Source organism: Elaeis guineensis, chromosome 1, assembly GCF_000442705.2.
Source record: "Elaeis guineensis isolate ETL-2024a chromosome 1, EG11, whole genome shotgun sequence".
Classification (NCBI taxonomy): Eukaryota; Viridiplantae; Streptophyta; class Magnoliopsida; order Arecales; family Arecaceae; genus Elaeis; species Elaeis guineensis.
In genome coordinates this window covers 12,258,248-12,272,098 of record NC_025993.2, presented here as the reverse complement: position 1 = coordinate 12,272,098, position 13,851 = coordinate 12,258,248, and the positions used below count along the sequence as shown (strand labels likewise).

General features: G+C 35.0%; 1 long non-coding RNA gene across 3 annotated transcripts; it reads left to right on the top strand.

The window, feature by feature from the left end:
• The first annotated feature begins 311 nt into the window (after window positions 1-311).
• LOC114913874 (uncharacterized) lies at window positions 312-13,629 on the top strand. 3 transcript variants are annotated; one of them, XR_003799756.2, is made up of 5 exons: window positions 312-659; window positions 12,051-12,295; window positions 12,420-12,641; window positions 12,735-12,827; window positions 13,095-13,629. It is a non-coding gene; the product is annotated as an uncharacterized lncRNA (long non-coding RNA). The 3 variants fall into 3 exon arrangements; XR_003799757.2 differs by lacking the exon at window positions 13,095-13,629 and having other exon boundaries at window positions 12,067-12,295; window positions 12,735-12,997; XR_003799755.2 differs by lacking the exon at window positions 13,095-13,629 and having other exon boundaries at window positions 12,735-12,997.
• The last annotated feature ends 222 nt before the right edge of the window (window positions 13,630-13,851 follow it).

Below are 13,851 nucleotides of genomic sequence, written 5' to 3'. Positions count from 1 at the left end.
ATAATTTTTTTTTAAATTTATTCATCCTTTTAAGGATATAATAATAAAAAAATTATAATATTTCTTTTATTTTCATTTTTTCTCTACTTTCGGTCAAGAAATAAATATTTTTTTTCTTTCTTTAAACTGTTAAGAGAAAAAAGATATATTTATTTTTTTTCTTTTTATTTTTTTATTAATATTTTCTTTTCTTTCCTGAACTCCCGATCTCCCGATCAAGGCATAAACGTCGGTAATTAACTTCATCCCCGACGTCTATAATTGGGTAGGTAATTACATTTACCGACGTAATGTTAGTGTTTCCTTCGTTTTTTACCCACCGAAACCCTTTGCCTCCACCATTTCCGTCTCCCGCCGAATCCATCTCCTGCCGAATCGATCTCCCTATTTTTTCTTTTTTTTTGGAATCGATCTCTTTCCCTCTCTCCCTCAGCTTTTTCTCTCCCTCTCTCGAAGTCCATCCTCGTCACCGCCGCCGCCGCCGCCGTTGCCGCTACCGCTGCCGACGCCTCTTGCCCTCTCTCTTTCCATCTCTGATGCTCTCCCTCGGCGATCTCACTACCAATTGAGACTCGCGAGGACGGAAAAAGCAAAGGAAAATCCAGGGGAAAACAGAGGATGAATCAACGTAAATAAAAGAAGGACGGAAAAGTTAAAAGGTAAGACCTTTTCCCACATAGATTGATCATTCTTTTTCTTTTCACTTCTTTTTCTTTTCATTTCATTGTCTTTTTCGGAGATCTGTGGGGAAGGAGAGCACCTGAGGGAGAGCTTAGGTTCCGGTTGGGGTTCTTATCTGAAGCTCATGGGATTTTGTGCAAGGTTTGAGGTTTTGAGAGCTTAATCTTGGTAAGAAGCGTGATATTTTGTGGGGTTTGGGGGATTTTTGGTCGAAATGAATCAAGGATTAATCTTGGTTTGATTTCTCGCAATCAGCTCTACAATAGTAGCTTTTTCTTCTCTCTTTTTGCTATGGTTTCCTAAAGTTTTAAGAAATTCAAGGGGGCAAGCGAGAGTCTTTTGTTGTTAAAACAAACAGCGAACAATGCTTAACATCTTTAATAATATGTGTATGAGGGTGGTTCATGTGTAATGAACACAAGCTTGTGCTCTGTTAGATTTTTTTCATCCTACAGAGTTAGATTTTTTTTTTTCCCCTTGTCTAAATGTTTCACATTTGTCGAGGGAATTGTAGGTATAATATTTTTCTTTCATGTTATTCTTCCCTTTTACTTGTGCTCTGTTTCTTTTTTTTTCTAATAGTGGTAAAGCACTCTTATTTAATCTTGTTAAATAGCCTATTTGTAAGAAGTTTCTTTTTATAATGTTTAAATTGATTGTACTTGCGCACTTTGTTTCAATCAATCGATTATCGTCTTCAATGTTCTCTCTATGTTCGAACTCATATTGATAGTTAAAAAGGAATGTGGGCTTTAGCATTTGATCTAGGATAGCAATAATGTTTTACTCTATATGTTTAGTACAAATAACAAAATTATGATAAACTTGGAAGTTTTATGCTTTAAGTAGAACTCATGCATTAATTGTTAGTGACATACCTAAAGTTATGTGATACAGAAAGCCATGCTAATCTTGATCAACAAGTGAAATATATGAAGCCATAAATTATTTTGTGAATTTTGTACAAAGTCTTTTGCTTGGGTAGTTGCCTAATCGCTTGGTTGATTGCATAGTCTATAGGAGGGTGGGTCTTGCCTAGGACATTGGACAACCATGCTCACTGGATCGTAACCTTCAGTCAACAAAAGCTTAGATTTAAATAGTTCCTTTAGAAAGAAAAGATCTACACACATTGATCCCAGTGTTGAACTGATCCATGATGATCTCTTATTAATCTAATCCAATGGAAGATCTGACGTGAAGGTCTACTCATTCTCATCCAGATGTGGCTTGAGCATTTTTTTTCATATCATTATTTCTTCAATTCCATGCAATCATGTTTATTCCTTTTATTAATTGAATCAACATTTGTATTTAATTTCTTATTAATGGCATGCTCATCTTTGGCTTTTGATGACGTATTTCTTTTACCCCCTTTTCATTTTTGGTTGGAATCCTCTTACTGAACTAGATAAGTTTCAGTATGTTAGTGATCACTTGCAGTACGTAAAGTATGTTAGGGATCACTTGAAAAGTAATTTACGGGAAGCAAGAAACAGTTGAATTGCTAATGAAAAGGATTAGTAGAAGTGCTTGCTGCTAGTTAGGGGTGATCAGAAGATACTGTTTGAATCGATCTCATGCACAAAAGGTTGTTGGCTTAGGAAATATTTCTTTTGTCGCAATCTAAATTTGAAGCTTCTTGCAGTTCATGATTTTCAACATCGAAAGTGGGGCTCTTCGCCAGAGTGTACTAAGGAAGCAGCCTCCCGAACTTAACCTCACCCCACATGCATGTTTGATTGTGGTTATGCTGTCAAATGATGATAGATTATATATATATTGAATGTTTATAATATATGTATGGATAAGAAAATATAGGAAACATCCATATTATAGAGGAATCTCTGCTGAAATTTTTGCAGGAAAATTTCAATGCGGAGTTATCTTTTTTTGATAAATTAAGAATCTATTTCTGTATCTACGTTTAGAGATGGTAGTTAAATTGCATTTAACCTTAGATTTTCGTTCAAGAGTCCTTCCTGAGATGAAGGATTCTTGGATGCCTCATTTTTGGGCAGTTTGGAAAAGTTTAAACCTTTTTATTATTAGTAGTTGTGTTTTGTTTTGTTATATGGTATTCAGCAGTTATCTCACCTTTGTTCTTTAGGTACACATTGGATGGGGTGTACAGGCATCATATTTACATCATGTATTTGAAGAACTATGGGGAGATGCTACTGAAATTCCATAATAATGGAACAAAATACCGAGTAGTGACAACAATAAGATTGTTATTTTTTTAAAAGGGATAGGACCATACCCGTTAGTAATGAGTTGAAATGGATAGGGTCATGTATTTATAATTTTTTTTTATAATATATATTTTAATAATGAACATTTCTTATTGGTAGATGGAGAATATCGACAAGAGTTGGATGAATGTCCGTTCTATCATCTTATCTGAATACTGACAAGGTGTTAGGAATTTTATAAGATTTGCACGAGAGAGAGTTGATGATCCCAATAGAATCAAATGTCCTTGTTAGAGATGTCACAACAACTATTTTCAGCCTATAGATATAGCATTAGAACACTTGTTGAATTGGGATATGGATCCAAAGTATACTATTTGGGATTTGCATAGGAAATGTAGACCTACTAACATAAGAGACCAACATGCAGATCAAGTATTTGGATCAATTAGCATCAAGGATTGTTAGATTATTTATATGAAGGGGCATATACTACCTAATGCGGAGATAATTTTGTATCTGGTGAAAACACTCATGATAAGTCTCCTGACAGCAAGGACAATACAAATGATGGACATTTTGAAAATTTATGAGAGATGCGAAGGAGCTATTATATCCAAATTGTAAGAAGTTCTCGAAATTTGAGTACTTGATAAAGCTTCTTCATAGTAAAATCATGTTTGGTTGGAGTCAAAAGTCCTTTGAATGTATATTGAACTTAATCAAGTATTATCGGATGGTGAAAACTTCCAAAATCATATTCAGAGGCAAAAAAATATATGCGTGAATTGGGTTATACACCGATACATGTATGTAAAAATGATTGTGCATTGTTTTATAAATAGCATCAACATTTAGATTGTAGCCCAAAATGTGGTGAGTCAAAGTATGTTAAAGATTTCAAAAGGGGTAGGGGTGCGAATGGGTCGGGTCGGATCGGATCGGGTCGTGAGTGAACCCAATCCGATCCAGTCCCTTGATTGGGTCCTAATGTTGGATCTAGATCCAATCCCATTGAAAATCGGATTGGATCGGATCGGGTCTATAATCAAAAAGTCTACCTCATTGGGTCATTTGGATCGGATCGGATCCATGTATAATTCGGTCCCAATCAAAAAATTTTGGATCTAGCTCGGGTCCAAATTCTGATTGGGCTTTGTTCGTATAATAAACCAACATATGCGAAGTTTATGATAAAAGAAAGTAAATATTACTTTACTTTGGCTATTAATTTATAAGCAATTTTTCAAAATCTCACAGTTAAATTGAGTAAAACTGTATGAAAAATAACAATACTACAAGAGCATTTGGAATTCTAATTTCACTTTATTTGTTCTATAATTTATATATTGGATTCAATACTGAATTCGGATCGGATCGCATTAGATTAGCTTCGAATTCAGTAAATTCAGATCCGAGCCGAAATATTGAACGGATCTAATTTTAGAAACTGACTCGACCCCGCGGGTCTTTTTAAACAGGTTGGATCGGGTCTAAGCGGGTTGGGCTGGATTGGGTCACATGTCGACCCAACTCATTTACAACCTTAGAAAGGGATAAGAAGTGGCCACACAAGGTTTTAAGATATTTTTCGTTAACACCAAGATTTCAGAGATTTTATCAATCATCAAGGACCGCCGAGGTGATGAAATGGCATCATGAGATGAAAATTTTTAAAGATAACATCATTAGTTATCCAGCTTACTCTATAGTTTGGAGAGAATTTGACAAACAATATCTTTCTTTTGCTAGTGACCTATGCAACATTCGTTTTGGCCTAGCATCTGATGGTTTCAATCCATTCAGGATCATGAGCAATGCTTATGGTATGTGGCCGGTTATGCTAATGTCGTACAATGTTGCATCATAAAAATACATGAAAGAGCCATTTATATTTTTATCATTGCTTATTTTTGAATCTACAGCTCCTGATAATGAGATAGATATTTATCTGCGACCTTTAATCGATGAACAGAGAGAATTTTGGGAGATTGGTGTGGTAACATACGATTCGGTTAGTAAAAAAAACTTTTGATTGCATATAATGATAATGTGGATAATTAATGATTTTTTGATATATGGCAATCTATCTGGATGGAGCACAAAAGGATATTTAGCATGTCCAATTTGCAATGGTGATAGATGTTCTCTTAGACTGAAGTATGGAAGAAAAATTGCCTATATGTGTCATTATCAGTTTTTATCATCTAATCATTCTTGGAGAATCCATCAGAATCAATGCTTCAATGAAAAGTCAGAGATGCGTGGGCTATCTTATGTAATGAGCAGAGATGACATATTGGCACAACTAAAGGCCATTGGCAGTGTCAAATTCGACAAAGTTTCTTGGAGTTGCAAGTGAAAGCATAATGAATCAGAATTGAACTGGATGAAGTGGAGCATATTTTTTGAATTATCTTATTAGCAATATCTCTTACATTGTCATAACTTAGATGTTATGCATATCAAGAAGAATATTTATGATAATATTATTGAGACACTTCTTAACATCAAGGAGAAAATGAAGGATAATCTGAATCCTCGACTTGACCTGAAAAGTATGGGATTACGATATGAGTTGCACTTGGTGCTCCGTGATGGTCAAAAATTCTTAATACCGACCGCAAGTTATACATTGCACGAAGATGAGAAAAGAAGTTTTTGTGAGTGGTTAAAAATCATAAAATTTTCTGATGGTTTTGCCTCCAACATTTCAAGACATGTAAACTTGAAAGATGGCAATATCTCGGGTATGAAGAGCCATGACTCTCATGTTATGATACAGCATCTTATACCCATTGTGATGCGTGGCTTTTCTACTCTAGAGGTACAAAATATACTTATTGAATTGGATATTTTTTTACGAGAATTATGTTGTCAGAAATTTCAACTTGATATATTTGAGAAGTTTCAATTAGACATTGTTCTAATTTTGTGTAAGCTTGAAAAATATTTTTCACCATCATTTTTCGATATTATGATACACTTAGCGGTTCACCTTCTAAGGAAGATTTTGCTTACCGGGCCAATTCAGTATCGATGAATGTATCTTATTGAACGGTAATAATATTACAAAAAACTAATTTTTTTACTTAATTTACCACCATTACAATTTTAATTACATGTATTTTATATTTATTTTTATCATGTTGCATGTGCAGATTCTTGTATAAGTTGAAGCAATATGTGTGAAATAAGGCACATCTAGAAGGATCAATTGTGGAAGCATATGCTTCCATAGAGTGTCTTACATTCTGTTTGATGTACCTTGATGATATAGAAATACAATTCAATCGTAAAGACCGCAATACAAATAGGGAGTGGACCGACACTGGACCTACATTGTTTGTTTTCAAGGCTAATGTTCGTCCCATTAGTGGAAGAAAGTACAAACACATAAACATAGAAGAGCGCGACCTGACATATTTTTATGTACTAAATAATTACGAAGAAATTTATCATTTTACGAAGTAAGTACTTTTACATAATCAACATTATATACTTATCATGAGATAAAATAAATAATAAGCATGTATTTATTATAGAGAACATAGGGACGTATTATTGCGACAAAATAATAAAGATATCGAGGGACAACATCAAAGGGAGTTCGCAATTTAGTTCAGACAACGTGTAAGTATTATAACCATTTTATTTAACTTTTAATTATATGTAATATATACAGATGATTTATCGTAATTTATATGTATGTTGTCGTAGATGATGTTAATGAATCATAATAAAGAAGATGGTGTAATCGAGGAACTATATGATTTGGCATGCCACTTCGATTCTAGGGTTTCATGTTATAGCTCATGTATGATTGGTGGTATGATATTTCATACAAGGGATCTTGATATGCAGAGGCAGATTTAAAATAGTGAAATTTTGATATTGGGAACCAATGGAGATAATGGGATTGAATATTATGGTATCCTAATGGACATTATACAGTTAAAATATGGATCAAAATGATTTGTTTATTTGTTTAAATGTCAATGGTGGGATATCAGCAATAATAGGATCGATATTCATAAAGATGCATACTTCACAAGCGTCAACTTTGTAAGAACATGATACCAATTCGATCCTTTCATACTCGCTAGTCAGGCAAAGCAGGTGATATACTTAAAGGATACAAGATATAAGGGTGAATGGTCTGTTGTATAAAGGATTGCATCAAGAGGTGTTTATGACATACATGTTTGTTTTGAGATACAAATATTTGAGGATTTCTTTCAGAAGAAACAAAATATAGATAATTTGGGACAGTACAATGTCGACATTAGAAGCATATTTTCTCTGATTAGGATGATATGCAACCTAATAATGTTGATGTCAGTGAATTAAATTTGAATGTATCGGAGGATGATGATGACAATGATGATAACTTCATAAATGATGATGAGGAAGATTATACATTGGTGGATTATGATGATGCAGATGTTGATAATCTTTTTGATGAAGATACAGACATTGAATAATAATATGTAATTTTTCAAAAAAAATCATATATCTTATATTTCATATTTCATTTAGTATTGATGTAATTTTTATCCATATTATATTATCTCTAATATATTATTTGATATAGGCATGCCATTAGGAGGATGATCTTGTAAGGGGAACCCACACCGAGATGTTGGTACCTTTTCATCTCAACAGCAGTCTCTCGAGGCAGGCACATTATTTTCTGCTATGATAGGTTGATTTTATATATTATAGTTTTATATATTTAATTTATTTTAGTTTTTTATCATGAATAAATAACCGGTCACTACAAAAAAATTAAGATACATCTATGTGAAAGATAAATGGGTAAAAGCCTAAAAAATGTGGGGATACGCCTACACTCACGTTGGTACACATGTTTTGTTAAATGTAGGTATGTCTGGTGTGGATGTAGCTTATATCCATGTTCTTTCTTTCCGTATTTATATCCCTTGCTTGACCTACCTAATAGAACATAGGTGAGTGTATATATGGGTATCGATCTAGTGTACACCCTCTTTTATTAAACATGGATAACTAAATACATATGAATTAAAATTCGTGAGAGTTATCAAAGTATGGGCATAAATGGATCTCTACTATCAATAATAAAATATGGATATATAATCAACTTTTAGACGTTACTGTTCTATTCAATTTCAAAACACAGATCATCTGTAATAATAAATAAAAATAGAAATAATGCATTAGTAACTTATTTAAGCATCTTGTACTATGGAATAATAAATGAAGACTAATAGCTTCAAAAAGATGAAACAACTGCAAATAAGATAATCTTCACCATTGTATTAAAGAGAACTGAATATATATAATGGTAGTCTCAAAAAAATTATCCCAACAATCTTTTTAGTTTCATCAAAATTTAAAGAACAAGGCCATACACCATCAGATTTCTGAATATAAAAGAAAGTAAATATTAGAACTCAAAATATGGAATAAACAAGTTCCAATTGATCTCCTGCACTTTATAGATAAGTTCTAAGCTTACTTTTGCTACACCAAAAAGAGAATAAAATAAATTTGAATTGATGACACTAAAAAGTTAACTTTGCAAAATTTGAGAGTTCATCAACTTATGAAGTCATCAGTAAAACAATCCCTATCTTTCCTTGGCACCATCCATCATATCCCCGATCTGAATCTGCAAAAGAAAGAAAATACAAATATATATATAAAGCTAGGATCTTGCTCTCAGCTCCTCTGCCACTGCATCAATGAACTTCTCAATGTTCAGCCACTAGCTCAAGTCACCCTGCAAGAGATGAAAAGACTCACATAACATCATCTATTGTTTGATGGTTTAAAATAAAAGAAAGCTGCCATTTAGAAACAATAATAGTGACATGAGAGTCAGATGATACTTTGGTCCATGAATGAGGAGGACAAGATCTTTGGTCATCTTTCCAGACTCCACAGTTCCAACACAAGCAGCTTCCAGCTTCTCAGTAAAATCAAGTAGTTTAGGATTGTCATCTAGCTTTGCTCTGTTGAAAACCAAACATATTGTGGGATTCAGAATTTTCATCTAAATGATGTAGGGCTGAAACCTAGGCAACCATGGTGCTCATGAAGTAGAATACCGTTATTTAATTGGGTGGCTCTTAAAATTATTGATATGCAGATAGTTTCTCTAGCATAGATAAACAAAATATGAAGACCTTGCAAAGTCTTGAAATACATATAATGAAAAACAAATAAATAAATTTTTGAAATACAAATTAAGTAAAAGAAATAAAAAGAAATTTTTTCAGTTTGTGCTTCCAGCTACAACCACCACAATAATCAAAAAGAAAGCTAAAGATATCTGTGTGCAAGCCCTCATGACCAGGCAAAGATTGAAGCAATACTATTTGCATTGGTTTCACCTCCTTTTTGGTGAACCCTGTAATGATAGGTTAGTGTGCCATGTGCAGCTTCAGCTTCAATAGCTTTTCCATCAGGACACACTTAAAAGAGAAAAAAGTTTCCATCATACTCTAGGTTAGCATCACTTTACAAAAAACTAATCCTGAGCATGACATGTTTCTGCATAACCACCACATAGAAGACATGAAATGTACAAATTGTCCAATTCATAGAAAGTTTGATATTATCGGGTTCAATATGTTTCAAAAGACCAAGGTATCCGGATCACTTTGGGGATAATTCGGTTTACAAAAATGACTAACTCCACGAGATGCCTCCTAACATAGAAGTCACCCCCAGACAAAGCCAGGAAAACTAGTAATTCGGAACTCTATCAGGGCTCAACTGAAATTGCTTCTTCAATCAAATAAACATTAGATATGAATAGCGTAGACTATACAAAGATGGTATCTACATAAAGAAGATTGCAGTTCCAGAAATAAAGACTTAAAATAGGAAACAGATAAGGAATAACATAAACCAGTGATAGAGAAGTTGCGATAAAAACTACCACAAAAGTTAATAACCATGCACTGATGTCCTGAATTCAAAATGCATGATTTCATTTTAACCAAAAAAAGGCATCATGCTTTCTTCTTTGCAACCCTCTAGAACCTTCAATATATTAAAGAAGCACAGTTTGCAATCCATATTTTAAAACTACCAGTCATGCTATTCCCACCATGAATAGATTCAAATAAAAATACCAGTTATGCTATTCCCACCAGATTCCTGTAGCCTCAAACTTGGATTTCCATTCAGTTTCATACAGCTCTTGGAATATGTCCTTAAACCTGTAGGATGGAATAAATATGCAACAAAAACGGTAAGCACCAATAATTGCTGCAGATTTAGAAGGTGATAAATAATAAGACTAACAGTTGGATGATCCTTTGATAAACACGTCAAGAGATGCTCACTATGATCTGTAGCTTCCATCGTATTTTTTCAAAATGGTATTTTTGGTGCTAAGATAAAGTGGCCACTTTTTCTGGTAAGCAGTAGCCATTGAAGATTCAGCAAATGCATGAATTGACTGTATGGAATATGTGACAGAGAACAAATATCACCAGCAACAAGATAGTATTTAGTTAATATCATCAATGAATAAAATGTCACATGTTCACCTCATCAGTATTATATATGGATAAGGCAACTCTTTTGAATTTTTTCCCTCCAGAAGAGCACAAATAGGATAAAGAAGTTACCGAAAATAATAGAGGGTAGTAGCGAAGAATAGTCAAAGTGTCACAAAAAAAAAAAAAAAAAAATCTGTTTGTGGTCCATTTAAAAAAGTAAAAAATAAAAATCTGCTTCTCACCTCCTTGCAGCTCGCAATGCTCTCGGCCCGACTGCGGCCCGCCCCTCCGCCCTCGCCGGCGTTGCCTCACGATCGCTCCTTTGCCCGACCCCCTCTGCCCTTGCCTATATTGCCGCGGTCTCGACCCAATCGCCCATTTGCTCGATACTCTTGGCCCAATCGCTCTTCTGCTTGGGATCACGATTCGGTGACTGTACCACCATTCGAACTCCTTTCTATCAACTAGCAAGAGAAGCTCGTCCTTTCGAACCTTTCCATTTTCTCGTTCGAAACCCCCACTGACTGCACCATCGTGTGCGGTCGTGCAATTAGTCGATCTCCTATTAGTAGGTTCGGCCTGGTGGACGACGATCTGGAGCGAGCTCTACACTTCTCATCGGTGGAGTGCTGATCGGAGATCCATCGGCCATATGGTGTCAGGTTTGCTGTCGTGTTGTCGTCGGTGGTCTTGTTGTCTCGCGGCGGCTTGCCTCCATCACTAGAGGATGGAGGGTTGGAGTCTAGACGGGGGGCAAGGAGGACATCCTCGAGGTTGATGCAGATGCGGCAGAGGGGGTAGGTGGAGTGGGCGTCGAGCCAGGTGTTGACGAACTCGACGTGGAAGGCATGGTGGTACTTGGGGAGGAGTTGAAGTGCCTCTGCCAGCTCGAATCAGTTCAAGCACAAAGCGGATGGGGAAGATTGGGCGGAAAGCGCCACAAAGAGATGGAAGGCAGGGAAGGGATTTGGGGAAGGAGGAGCACAGGGAGGAGTAGACGGGATTTGGTGAGAGAGGAGAGAGTGGGATTGGGATTGGAGGGGTTTGGAGAGGCAGAGGTGGTGGTTGGGAGGATGGGAAGGTGAGAACTTAGGGTTTTTGGAGAAATAGAAGAGGAAAAGGAGGGCGATGAAAAAAGAAGGGTCTCACGGAGCTTACCAAAAAAAAAAACACAAAACATGGATCATCGTGGGAATGGACCAAAATTTACATGGGTGGGCTGTTTAAATTTTACCAAGAGCCAACAGGGCCATAGGCCCAAATAATTTTAAATAAAAATCATGAACAAATTAAATAGGTTGGGCAGATTGAGAAATTTAAACCTAAATCCGAAACATTTAATAAACAGGTTAAATTGATCAATCTGTTTATGCCCTGAAAGCATTTAGATCAAACCCAAATCTTTTTATGACAGGTCGAATGCAGGTTGGGTTGATGGGTCGGATCGCTTTTTGCCACCCCTAATATTTATCCATTAGCAGATTTGATTTATTTACGTTTAATCATTAAAATGAAAGTTAAAAATTAATTATAGCATTTTCATGTTTGATAAATGTAGATATATATAATTTTTTTTAAAAATTTGATCTTTTATCCACGTATGTACATTACGTGACTAAAAACTGTGAGTGTATGTGACTTTTTTTGTAGTGGATTTTAAGCTTTTATTTTACTGTAGTTGACACTGTGATTAGGCGGACTCACGAAGCCGTCAGAAATGAGAAGTTGGAGTGGAAGAGGGCGCATCTCGAGAAAAGGATGAAGGTTGTCATTCCATCGGGCTATATCATACCACTTCTGCACCACATTAGGGATTCGTATATGTGCAAAGTTGGCATCATTGTTCAAGCGTACGTTCTCTAGATGATGTTCGACTGGTAGAGAGTTACGAAGCCACAGAAGCAGATCTTTGATTATTTACAAGTAACTAAATATAAATTACATTGTATTTTTTAAATACAGAACTTTCTATTTATTTTATATTTAATTTGATAATTATTTAATTTTTATTTTTTTAAATATTAAATATTGTATATTATTTGTGCAGCATGACTTTGATATCGAGGAGATTGATATCCTGCACGTGTAGGAGGCTATCGCTAAGCATATGAGGAGGTTGCTTAAGGAGTTCAGATATGAGCTCCATAGTCATTGAAAGGAGGTCTTCAATACACGTAGGGCAGCGGCGGTACGTGAGACACTCCACAAGAATGTTTCACCCTCCGACTGGAATTTCCTATGCAACAAGTACGAGAACTCTACATGCAGGGTATAATTATTATATATAATAAAAATAAAAATTATTGAATTAATATGGTATTGTAATATGTTAACTCATATCTTGAATGCATTTGTTTATTAGGCCTTGTGTGCGAAGAATATAGAGAACCAGTCGAGGTTGACAGTCATGCATTGTGGCGGATCAAAGACATTTGCACAGCACTAGTATGAGCTGGTAAATGTGCATACACACATCTTTAATAATTTTTTAGAATATGTGTGTGTTTGTGTATTTATATTCATAAATTTTAGAAAGACATCGAGACATGATAACTGTTGGGGCGGATTGAAGTCTACAAGAAGATCCATTGTCGGGCAATGGGGGAGTGGCTTCCTAGGACTAAAGAGAAGCATATAAATATAAATTGATTAAGTTCTATATTTCAATTTCATTATGAAGTTTAGAATTTTGATTATATTTATTTATTTATTTTTTAATTAGGAGCGGATGATGCATATACTATCCCAGCCTATCGCTGAGGGCTCTATCCCATCCGCAGATGATGATATCTGTGATGAGGTGCTTGGTAGGAGATCTAATTATATTATGGGATTGGGATATGTGGTTGTGGCCCTCAGCTTTAGAGCATCACATATTTCTTGTGATGCTTATCGATCTGCTTGAGGTGGAGAGGAGGCATGAGGAGGAGATGTGTCAAGTTGAGGAGCGCCGTAGATTTCAGGAGGATATAGCGGCCTTATAGTGTGCTAATGCTTGGTTTACGTCTCAACTTGAAGCATTTGGGGGCAAAGCTCGATGAGTTATATCGCCGCATGTCTCTCCCATCGACCTTTGACGTCCCTACTGATGCTTATGATGATGACTCTGTCGATGATGATGATGGATGTCCTTCTGTGATCAATATTATTTTATATTATTTTTAATCTATATATTTTCATCATTTAGTAAATAATTAGTTTACTAATTTAATTTTTTATATTTTTTTAATCTATTGCAGGTTTGTGATATGGCTTGGCATGACAATAAACTCTAAATTTGTTTGGAGTTTAATTTTGTATGGATGTATATATTTATATGATATTTTATACGGTTGTATATATATATATTTTTTGCTATATGTGTGGTTATAAAACTTAACATAATATTTTGCTCTCTCTCTCTCTCTCTCTATATATATATATATATATATATATATATATATATATATGTAGATTATGTCATTGTTAAAGTGAGATGA